Source organism: Ruditapes philippinarum, unplaced genomic scaffold (genome assembly GCF_026571515.1).
Source record: "Ruditapes philippinarum isolate M1 unplaced genomic scaffold, ASM2657151v2 ctg11509_1_1_1_1, whole genome shotgun sequence".
In the NCBI taxonomy this organism is placed as follows: Eukaryota; Metazoa; Mollusca; class Bivalvia; order Venerida; family Veneridae; genus Ruditapes; species Ruditapes philippinarum.
This window is the reverse complement of record NW_026858486.1, coordinates 20011-32591: the sequence shown is the minus strand read 5'-3', so window position 1 is coordinate 32591 and position 12581 is coordinate 20011. Positions and strand designations below refer to the sequence as shown.

Here is a 12581-nt window from a genome sequence, read left to right as displayed (position 1 = left end):
GGAGATTTTTATTTTAAAATTTTTAATTAGCAGTATCCCCCAAAATTTTTTTCATTACTTGGTGGTAAACCAAAATTAAAATTTTAAACCATTTATCTTTAAATTTTCATTTTTCCCCCAGTGAATGTTTCAAATCATTATTAAACTTTTTAAAGCTCTTTGAAAAAAAAATTTTTGAACCCCAAAATTTAAATGCCCTTTCCCCACTTTTGTGGGTGTTTTGTAGAGGAAATGTTGAAAAGTTTGGGGGAATGTTGGTCATTTTTCCCTTTTTTATAAAAAAAAACTTTGATTGATATGAATCAAAAAGAGGTGTTTTAAACCCTTAAAAAATGATTTTAAAAAATTTGATCGAAAAATTTTTTTTTTTCTTCATAAAAGTGAAATTTAATTCCATGGTAATAAAAATTTGGGGCCCCCCCCCCTTCGAATTTTACGGGAATACACCCCTTTTACTTCAGAAGGAAAATGAGCGTAGGGGGAACATTCGACCCGATGCGCAGGAGAGTACATTGGCACGCATTGACATGTTCATACAACATTAATTTAAACTAAATAAAATGTCAAATAAATTGAAACTGTCACTTTAAGATGAAAATGCAGGAAAACGTTCTGATCTTTTGATGTACTTAACAGCAAAATCATACCCTTTACCTTGGAACATATGTTTATAAATTGTTTGAAATATATATGTTGTTAATTGTTCCAGAACTCTAAAGTCATCAAATCTGAAACTTTGCTGTAAAAAATATATGTAACTGTTTACATATTTGCCACCAGTGAATATTTAAGATTTCTTCAAGAGGTTACTCCCATATATGATCAAAATAAGCAGTTCTACTGTATTTAAAATTGTTGTTTAGAATTTTCATAGGTCATTTCTAAAAAAAATTGTTTTCCATAGCACCCTCAAATACCAACTATGGTTCATACTAGGCCACTTAAACATGCCCAAAATCTCAAATAAAAGACATACACAAAATAATACCAAAACATAAAGATCTAGATATATAACAGAGTTCAAAAACTGGAAGCAAATACCAAAATGATAATGAAAATGTCATAGCGACTATTTTCTGCATGATATGTATCTAACAGATAAGTCATTCATATATCAACCTTTATCTGACTTATTCTGTCTAAGAGACTGGTTCTGCTTTGATCTGTCATTACCCTAATTAAATTTTAATATCAAAATGCTAACATCCTATATATAGGCTGCAAACAGTTTTAAATTGGTTCAGACTTTACAGACTCAATCAAACTGAGTCTGCAATTTTCTTGTAATTTTGTTTAAATTAATGCTATTAAGGTATCATCCTTCATCCAAATTTTTATATAGGCTGTTCTTATTTAATACATGTAACAAAGTTAAGCTTAAAACGGGCATGTAAGTTAATACAACATAAAAATTGGAAGCAATATAAGACTAAAATGTGCATAAGACATTACATCACAGTGGAAGCATATCTAACATAGATATCTTAAATTGTACAAATAACAAAAGTATAACAGACATTTTGAATGTTTACACGTAAAACATTGTTAATAAACAAAGATAATGTGAAATTCAAAAATATCAAAAATGCTATGTATAACATAGACAATACAAATGTTACAAAATAAGGCTATATACTTGACGCTATGAACTTGAGTTATAAGATAAACATTGCACTATATGTAACAAATATTATCTGAACATACATGTACATTTTGTAATATAATGCTGATATATACCCGGTATATACTGGTAGCTACAGGTAAAAATTCTATAGTAACAGAAGATAAAATATCTAATAACAAAATGAAAACATTGAAATTGAATTTGCATTTCTATTAATTTTTTTTCTCAAAAAAGTAAATTGTTAGCATATAGGCTGCAAACTGTTTTAAATATGATCAGACTTTATGTTGGGTTACCTCTCTCAATATGGGTAACAATTGACACAATATTTAATCTTAACAGTTTATAAAACTTAAAGTTAAGGATTAAATCAAAGAAAGTATTCATTGAAATCAAAAAAGAATTATTGATTTTTTTCTATCTTCTATGAAAAACATGAATAAGTTTTTTGCCTTCTCTGTAAATATACATCTCCTGTACAAAATAAACGGAAAATGAAATCTATGTATCTTGGCAGCACATTTGTATTAATCTTGTAAAGATTATTGAACACTGTGTTAATTCTGGAAGTGTTAAAAGAGCTCTAAATACAAATCATCATCTAACAAAAGTAAATTTTTGTTTTCTATTTATTTGATGGGAATAAATCAGCTGCTTTGCTCAGTGCTGCTAGATTTTCCCCACTTGTACTCTCTTGAATTACCTCCCTTTGTACACTATGACCAAACATGGCTATCTTCTCTGCCAACATTGCTAGCCTCTTCTGTTAATGCAAAAAGGAAATGTAATATAACAGATATTATAGACAGTAAAACTGGTAAACCATCAGAAGAATTTTCTATCATATAACTAACAATGAAGTTGGGATGTGTCTGCTAACTAAGGTCATAAATATTGCAAAGATATTGTACATACGAAATTTTACAAAGAAAACTATGTACTTAACATTTAACTGAAATGAAAAGTTACCTTATCATCAATTTGAACAATGCGACCTTCGACCTTTGGACAGAGATGAGTTTGCTCCTCCTCCTCTTTCTGTATACTCATCTGCCTCATGAAAGCATGTGACATTTTCTTACTCTGCCCTGGTTGACGGAAAGCCTCCGTTACTTTTGCGAGACGTGCTATATGCTCTGCATCTGTCATCAAGCTATCTCTCCTGAAAACAGAAGATTCTTCCACTTTCCCTTCATTGTTGTTGACATTCGCCCCATTGTCACTGACAGCAGTTACTGATTTGTCTTTACCCTCCTCATTACCTCTAGGTTCACTTGTAACTCTCTGAGCTTTGCTAATCTGAATAATTTCCTCGGAAACATTATTTGTAACTGGTCCATCAGTGACATCGGTCCTCTGCTTCTTTTTCGGACTGCCTTCTGGTGGTTCTTGCAGAACTACTTTTTTATACGGTGTCCTTATCGTGCCATTTAGAATGTCGTCCGTCGCGTCTAAGGGTAGACACACGACAATGCGAAGTGACATCGCGACAATGCGAAGCGACGCTCGACAACGCGAAGCGATATGCGACAATGCGAAGCGACGCTCGACAGTGTCAAACGATATGTCGCACTGTCGCCTAGAAATGTCGCGGTAAAAAAGGGCGACATTTAAGAAATGTCGCTTCGCGTTGTCGAGTGTCGCTTCGCATTGTCGAGCGTCGCTTCGCGTTGTCGCGATGTCACTTCGCGTTGTCGCGATGTCACTTCGCGTTGTCGCATTGTCACTTCGCATTGTCGAGTGTCGAGGTTGGTAGAAGTGCATACCACGACACTCGACAATGCGAAACGACAACGCGACAATGCGATACGACGCTCGACAATGCGAAGTGACACTCGACATCGCGAAGCGACATTTTTAAAATGTCGAGTAAATGTCGCGTTATTTTTATGATTTTTACACCGCGACGCTCAACATTGCGAAGCGACACTCGACAATGCGAAGCGACACTCGACAACGCGAAGCGATACTCGACAACGCGAAGCGACACTCGACAATGCGAAGCGACATTTGGAATAATATCGTATCGCATTGTCGTGCGTCTACCGGTGCTTGGTCAGAATTTACTAACTCACCGACAAACGGTGCGATCATGGAAGGGGTCGCACTAAACTGCTGACGAATTAGCTGACGATATAGATATATAGGAAACTGCTGACCAGTTAAATAAAGAAGGATTATCGGAAAATGCTGACCAGTTACACAAAGAAGGGAAACATTGAAGGTGTGAAGTTATATAAACACGCCGTAGGGGGTAATAAAAAGATGGGAAATTACTTTTATTCTTTTAATTATATTTTTAATTTTTGCATTTATATGACTATGTTTATAAACTAAATTAATATATACATTTAAAGTACCATAATATCATACATTTTAACACGGATTTACATTACTACATGTAATATAAATCCGTGATTTTAAAAGGATATATTAAACAGCTTTTTATACCTCTAAAGATATGCAAAAATTTGAATTAATGTTTTATAAAGAATTATGATGTTATGAGTTTTATCAAAATCTCTTGTTAGTGATATTTCAATAGAAAAATCTTGTAACGGAAAAAAAATGTATTTTCAAAAGCAATAATTGCAATTTGAATTAATATTAAATAAGTCAGAAGTGTTTTAACTTAATTAAATGTCGACAAAATTTTATACAATATATTGAATTTCGTACATTATAAAATTAATTAAAATTTCACGACAAAATATATTTTTTTCTATATTTCTAACTGGTCAGCAGTTTCCCTATATATCTAACTGGTCAGCAGATTCTACTACATGTGTATATGTTTAACTGGTCAGCATTTTCTCGCCTGAATGTAAAGAGCGTTAAATTTGCTAACCATATAGAATAAGAAGAGTTTTACGGCTTAAATCAATTTGAAATAACATTAAATTGGTCAGCAGTGTTTTTACTTAATTAAATGTCGACATAATTTTATAAAATAAATTGAATTTGCATACATAATAAAAATGAATTACAATTTCACGGCAAAATATATTTTTCTCTATATATCTAACTGGTCAGCAGTTTCCCTATATACGAGGGCTGTCCGGAAAGTTCGTAGACAAGGCTATAAAATTATTTTAAGCAGACATATCAATATGATGATTTAATACTTTACTTAAGTATTTATCTGCTACATATTTCTAAATTAAAAAACATGATAAAAGTAATATTCGCAAAGCGCCGATCACCATGGCAACATGATCAACGAACCACGGAGCACTTTGATTTCATGATGATAGCTACTCGAATAAAAAGTTGCTAAAAGATGTAATTTTAATGCAATCTCTCGTTTTAATTTTGTGACATCATAGGATAGTATAACATGATATTCAGTGTAAATTATGATGTCATACGTAAATAAACAGCTTGTTTACGGCGATTATTACGGAATGCCGTTAGGGCCATCGCCTATGAATGTGTTGATCTGAAACGCGATAGTCGATAGTACGATGGTGAAAACGCGAAATCACGAAACTACGATGGTGAAAACGCGAAAGTACGATGATGAAAACGCGATAGTACGATGATGAAAACGCGACAGTACGATACTACGATGATGAAAACGCGACAAACTATCGTGTTTTCACCATCGTACTGTCGCGTTTTCACCATCGTAGTTTCGTGATTTCGCGTTTTCATCATCGTACTGTCGAGTATCGCGTTTCAGATCAAACCATTCATAGGCGATGGCCCTAACGGCATTCCGGAATGCCGTTAGGGCCATCGCCTATGAATGTGTTAATCTGAAACTCGATAGTCGATAGTACGATGGTGAAAACACGAAATCACGAAACTACGATGGTGAAAACACGATAGTACGATGATGAAAACGCGATAGTACGATGATGAAAATGCGATAGTACGATGATGAAAACACGACGGTACGATGTTGAAAACGCGATAGTACGATGATGAAAACACGACAGTACGATGATGAAAACGCGATAGTACGATGGTGAAAACGCGATAGTACGATGATGAAAACACGACAGTACGATGATGAAAACGCGAAATGACGAAACTACGATGGTGAAAACGCGACAATACGATGGTGAAAACACGATAGTTTATCGCGTTTTCATCATCGTAGTATCGTACTGTCGCGTTTTCATCATCGTACTTTCGCGTTTTCATCATCGTACTTTCGCGTTTTCACCATCGTAGTTTCGTGATTTCGCGTTTTCACCATCGTACTATCGACTATCGCGTTTCAGATCAACACATTCATAGGCAATGGCCCTAACGGCATTCCGTAGATTATAGGCAATGAAGGTGCGTACATTTTGTGTTGCAAAAATGACGTCAAATTAACGGACGGAGCAACGTAATGATATTTAACTTCATAGCAACGCTAATATGGCGCCAACTGAGATTATAATCTTTACCTTTAAAACAAAATTAACCATGAAATGTTAAAGGCAACTTGTGTTTAAATGAATAAATGTCAAACAAGATAAAGAAGCGGTGATGACAGGATATTGTATAAGAAACGCTCCAGAAGTGACCAAAAGTAGCATGGCTGAAATATCGTAGATTGCGTTACAACATTTTTTGAAAAAGGCAGACATCTTACACACAGTATGGGAACCAGTGAAATCTTTATTTTTAAATAATAATTTTAAATATGAAATGTATGAAGCAATAACATGTATTAAGTATACGTCAGACAGGTACCATGATGGCTTTTGAAATCGGAAGAAATTAAATAGTTGGTAAACATGAATTTAATTTGACGCCGTTGACGTTGTCAAAGTGCTCCATGATTATGTATATATGTTGTATGTAAATACTTTTAAAATACAAACGTTAGTCACAGTTCAGTAATTTTTGATAAATGTGTTCGCTAGATATGTATTTTTATGCTGACAAAATTTGTACAGCGTATGTATTGTTTTACAATAAAAAAAATGAAGATGTATATGAACTTTCCGGACATCCCTCGTATCTAACTGGTCAGCAGATTCTACTATATATGTTTAACTGGTCAGCATTTTCTCGCCTGAATGTAAAGAGCGTTAAATTTGCTGACCATATAGAATAAGAAGAGTTTTATACGGCTTAAATCAAATTGAATTAACATTAAAATTGGTCAGCAGTGTTTTTATCTTAATTAAATGTCGACATTATTTTAATAAAATATATTAAATTGCATAATGAGTAACAATTTCGTAGCATTTAAATATATTTTTCTCTATATATCTAAAACTTTTTCAGCAGTTTTCTACAATATGGTCAGCATTTTAATAACATATTTTTGACTGTTTATTGTATTTTGTCATAGATAATCAAGAATGACACGTCGCGTGTGAAATCGATTTTAATATGACCTTGGGGCATTGTTGGACCCGTATTTGTACAAAAACGAATATGGTACAAATGTACATATTCGGTCGAATATGGTACAAATGTACCATATTCGGACCGAATATGGTACAAATTTTCGACCGAATATGGTACAAACATTGTACCATATTCGGTTGGAATAAAGTTTTCTATGCTCGCCAAAACGTATTTGGTACATACCAAAAAAAACTCATAAAATGAAAATGGCCTACGTATATGGTACATAAATTATGTATTTCTTAATAAATGAAATAGTCGCCGATGTGTAACTTTTTTTCAAACTCAAATACATTTTATTAACCTAACATTGGGAAGTGACAAAAGTGTCGTCGTCGTCGTCGTCGTCGTCGTCGTCGTCGTCGTCGCGTCGTCGTCGTCGTCGTCGTCGTCGTCGTCGTCGTCTCGTTCGCGTCGTCGTCGTCGTCGTCGTCGTCGTCGTCGTCGTCGTCGTCGTCGTCGTCGTCGTCGTCGTCGTCGTCGTCGTCGTCGTCGTCGTCGTCGTCGTTCGTCGTCGTCGTCGTCGTCGTCGTCGTCGTCGTCGTCGTCGTCGTCGTCGTCGTCGTCGTCGTCGTCGTCGTCGTCGTCGTCGCGTCGTCGTCGTCGGTCGTCGTCGTCGTCGTCGTCGTCGTCGTCGTCGTCGTCGTCGTCGTCGTCGTCGTCGTCGTCGTTCGTCGTCGCGTCGTCGTCGTCGTGCGTCGTCGTCGTCGTCGTCGTCGTCGTCGTCGTCGTCGTCGTCGTCGTCGTCGTCGTCGTCGTCGTCGTCGTCGTCGTCGTCGTCGTCGTCGTCGTCGTCGTCGTCGTCGTCGTCGTCGTTCGTCGTCGTCGTCGTCGTCGTCGTCGTCGTCGTCGTCGTCGTCGTCGTCGTCGTCGTCGTCGTCGTCGTAACTAGCAGTAACAGAAACAGCTAACCTAAACCACACTTTACATGGATTTTGCTGGTTGTGTAATGTTTCGCCGGCTAGCTCAGTCGGTTGCGCGTCAGATTGGCACGCAGGCGCCTGGGTTCGATTCCGGGGGGGCCAGATACTTTCGTGGAGATTGGTCACGAAATTTGATTTCTACGGCCATTCTTCCCCCCTACCGCTGTTTCAAGTAGGGCAGTTGTCAATTACTGGCGAATGTATCTGCTTAGTACTGGTTACTAAGTACTAGTACTCTAAGACTAGAGACGTGCTTGCTCCAGGTAACTCTGTAAAAGTTTGAGGATTATCGCATTTTTGGTTATGTTCATAGAGTGTGAACTTGTAAGGGTAAAGGTAGGCGAGCAAATCCATGAAGCGCGCCAGCGCTTTTCTTGGAAAATTTGATCGTTTAATACCCTCGGTATTAATGCTTATATTTTAATACATTTTAATAATAATTGGTAGGTTTTGTCCCAGATATGATTGCTTTAAGCAAACGTCGTTGCAGGAATGTCGACGTCGCATTCGATTGGTCGAATGACGTCGCGTCAGCCATATTAAATGATTTCGTGCATTGTTTGGGTCAATCTAAAACTTCTGACAAGAAGATATTGCTATGAGAAAATCCGAAAAATAAACAAGAAATTGGCCGGCCGAAAAATAACTAACGAAATTCATATTTCATGCATTTGCAGTTGTTTTACGATAGAATTTCTTCGATATAATTCAATATCCTTTGGTCAGTAGTTTTTAGATTGACCCAAACAATTCACAAGATCATTAATAGCAATTTTCAAATTTTTAAAAACTTTTTTTTTTTCGAAAGTGTATTTTCACCAAAATCCGATTTAAGAGATTTTGAGCTCTTTTAAATGAATATATCTCTCCAAAAATAAGGATGTTTGACTGGCTGCTTTAGACAGGTGTGACTGTATTCTAAACATTAGGCGAAAAGAAAAAAATTGTCTGGTTCCGGTGACCGACTCTACCTATTTTTTTCGCCCGACCTAAACTTTTTTTTTATTTGAATACGAAAAAATTGGTCGATTTTTTACTCAATATTCAAGAGAATTGTAAAGAACGTTTTTAAAGCGTTCATGTTAACATTCTAAAAATAAAAACAAAACTTATAATTTTAGTTTAAGTTTTGAATCTATAATATGTTGTCTTGATTAAGGGAAAGTAAATTTTGAAAATAGAAATACATTGTATGTGTCAATTATTTGAATTTGAAACATTGGATATTCAATCTTTTTTTGGTTGGTAAGCAGATGTGTGCGTTAGAGTGTTGGTTATTTTCTGGAACAGGAGTTGTTAGCTTTAATATAATGAACTATCAAACCCAAAACCATTTGATTTAAAGACTGAAATAGCACAGTATGAGTTTTAGATGAAAACAGTCTTTTATTTACTGGGTTTATTACCAGTCCCTCTAGATCTTGTGGCAAGGTTCGAATCAAAACCTCATATTTTTTTAAATAAATGTACGAATTTGCACAGCACTAAAGCATTCAACGTAAAGCATTCCCTGCGACTTCTTTTTACGCTGATATTCAGTCATTTAAAATGTTCTACAACCATGATTTTGCCATATAATTGCATAAATACTGTACTAGTCATAGCAAAGCACCGAAAATGGTCTCGTTAATAGCGAATTATATTTTCAAAATATAACACGTACAGAAAGAAAAATTATTAAACCTATAGGGTTAAATGTGCATAAAACTCCTCCAGCTTGCACACTATGATGATTGTGGTGATGATGATGATGATAATGATGATGATGATGATGATAACAAACGTTTTGGGATGATGATGACAGCGATGTTTATCGGACGATGATGATGGTTATAATGATGATGATAAGATTTTAGATGATGATGACGGCGATGTTTATCGGCCGACGATGATGATAATGATGATGATGATAACAAATATTTGTGATGATGATGATGGCGATGTTTATTGGCCGATGATGATGATGATATTCTCATCGTCGTCATCATCATCACAACATCCTCATTATCGACCGAAACACATCGCTGTCATTATCATCACAAAAAAAACTTTTGTGATCACCATTACGATCATGATAATGGATATGATGATGTTGGTTTTGATGGTGATGATGATGGTGGTGTTGGTGAAGATAACAACGATGATGATCATTGGGTGTTGATAATTGATGTGATGAGATGATGATTATGATGATGATGATAACAAACGTATTTTGATGATTATGACAGCGATGTTTATCGGTCGATGATGATTATTATAATGATGATGATTATGATGACAAATGTGTTTTGATTGATGCTGACGGCGATTTTTATCGGTAGATTATGATGATGATGATGTGCTGACCGTCGTTATCATCATTACAAAACTTTTGTCATCATCATCACCATCGACCGAAAAACATCGCAGTTATCATCATCACATTTTTGTGATCTTCATTACGATGATGATAATGGTGATGATGATGATGGTGTTGATGATGATGATGATGACCTTGATGATTGTGGTGATAATGATGGTGATGATGATGACAATGATGATCAAAGTTTGTGATGATGATGGTGACGGTAATTTTGATCGTCGTCATCATTATCAAAACTTTTGTCATCATCATGACGATGATGATGATAATGGCGTTAATGGTGACGATGATGATGATGGTGTTAATGGTGACGATGATGATGTAATTGATGATGATGACAATGGTGATGATGATTGGGGTTTGATGATTGTGATGATGATAACTGCGATGTTTATCGGCCGATGATAATGATTATAATGATGATGATGAAAAAAGTTTTTTATTATGTTGACGCCAATGATTACCGGCCGCCAATGATGATGATTATGATGATGATGATGATGCTGATGATGATGATGATGATGATGATGATGACGATGATGATTATTTTCATGATGGTATTGATGACGTTGATGCAAATTGTAGTTATGATGATGATGATGATGATGATGATGATGACGATGACGACGATGATGATGATGATGATGATGATGATGATGATGATGATGATGATGAGATGACGATGATGATTATTTTCATGATGGTATTGATGACGTTGATGCAAATTGTAGTTATGATGATGATGATGATGATGATGATGATGGTGATGATGATGATGATGATGATGATGATGATGATGATGATGATAATGATAATGATGATGATGGTGATGATGATGAGATAACGATGATGATGATGATGATGATGACGATGATGAGTGTGTACCATATTCGGAACGAATGTGGTACATTTTTCATCCGAATATGGTACAAGTTTGTACCATATTTGGTCAGGCATTTTACCCCAAAACTGCAGATACGTATATGGTACAATTAGACAGTTGTACCATATTCGGCCGAATATGGTACAAATTTGTACCATATTCGTTTTTGTACCAAATACGGTCCGACAGGGCATATCGATCTCGATAAATTATCAGTTTAATGGATATCTGTGGAAACATGTTGTTTATAATGTAATAAAAGCTTATTAACTATAACAATTAGCACATTATTAATTTTTGTTCAATATTACTTATACAATTATACGAACAACAAATAAGGAAACAGAAATCACTTTATTTCATATTTGCACTAAATACGACATAATAATTATATTTTGTTAAAATATACATTACGTATATGTACATGTATATATTTTAACCTATGATGCATAGTTTTATACATACTTGAAACAAATTATGATTTTTCGTACATCATATTTTGACTTCATTTTTAAAATTTTAACCAATATATAACACATAGAAGAAAATTCATTAAGGTACTTAAATAAAATATTATATCAAAATAAATTGAGAAATATACAGTATATATCAATTGAATTTTTTATAATTAATATGTATCATTTGTAATATTGACATCTTGAAAAAACATTTTATCAAGTATTTCTCGACCTCGCCTGTAATATCACCAACGGCAATTTGACACCTTCAATGTTTCCCTTCTTTGTGTAACTGGTCAGCAGTTTTCGATAATCCTTCTTTGTTTAACTGGTCAGCAGTTTCCTATATATTCTATATCGTCAGCTAATTCGTCAGCAGTTTAGTGCGACCCCTTCCATGATCGCACCGTTTGTCGGTGAGTTAGTAAATTCTGACCAAGCACCGGTAGACGCACGACAATGCGATACGATATTATTCCAAATGTCGCTTCGCATTGTCGAGTGTCGCTTCGCGTTGTCGAGTATCGCTTCGCGTTGTCGAGTGTCGCTTCGCATTGTCGAGTGTCGCTTCGCAATGTTAAGCGTCGCGATGTAAAAATCATAAAAATAACGCGACATTTACTCGACATTTTAAAAATGTCGCTTCGCGATGTCGAGTGTCACTTCGCATTGTCGAGCGTCGTATCGCATTGTCGCGTTGTCGTTTCGCATTGTCGAGTGTCGTGGTATGCACTTCTACCAACCTCGACACTCGACAATGCGAAGTGACAATGCGACAACGCGAAGTGACATTGCGACAACGCGAAGTGACATCGCGACAACGCGAAGCGACACTCGACAATGCGAAGCGACACTCGACAACGCGAAGCGACATTTCTTAAATGTCGCCCTTTTTTACCGCGACATTTCTAGGCGACAGTGAGACATATCGTTTGACACTGTCGAGCGTCGCTTCGCATTGTCGCATATCGCTTCG

At 35.8% G+C, this 12581-nt stretch overlaps 1 pseudogene; it reads right to left on the bottom strand.

The window, feature by feature from the left end:
* Positions 1-498: 498 nt before the first annotated feature.
* Positions 499-12581, bottom strand: part of LOC132753319 (snake venom 5'-nucleotidase-like) — a 31097-nt pseudogene continuing 19014 nt past the window's right edge.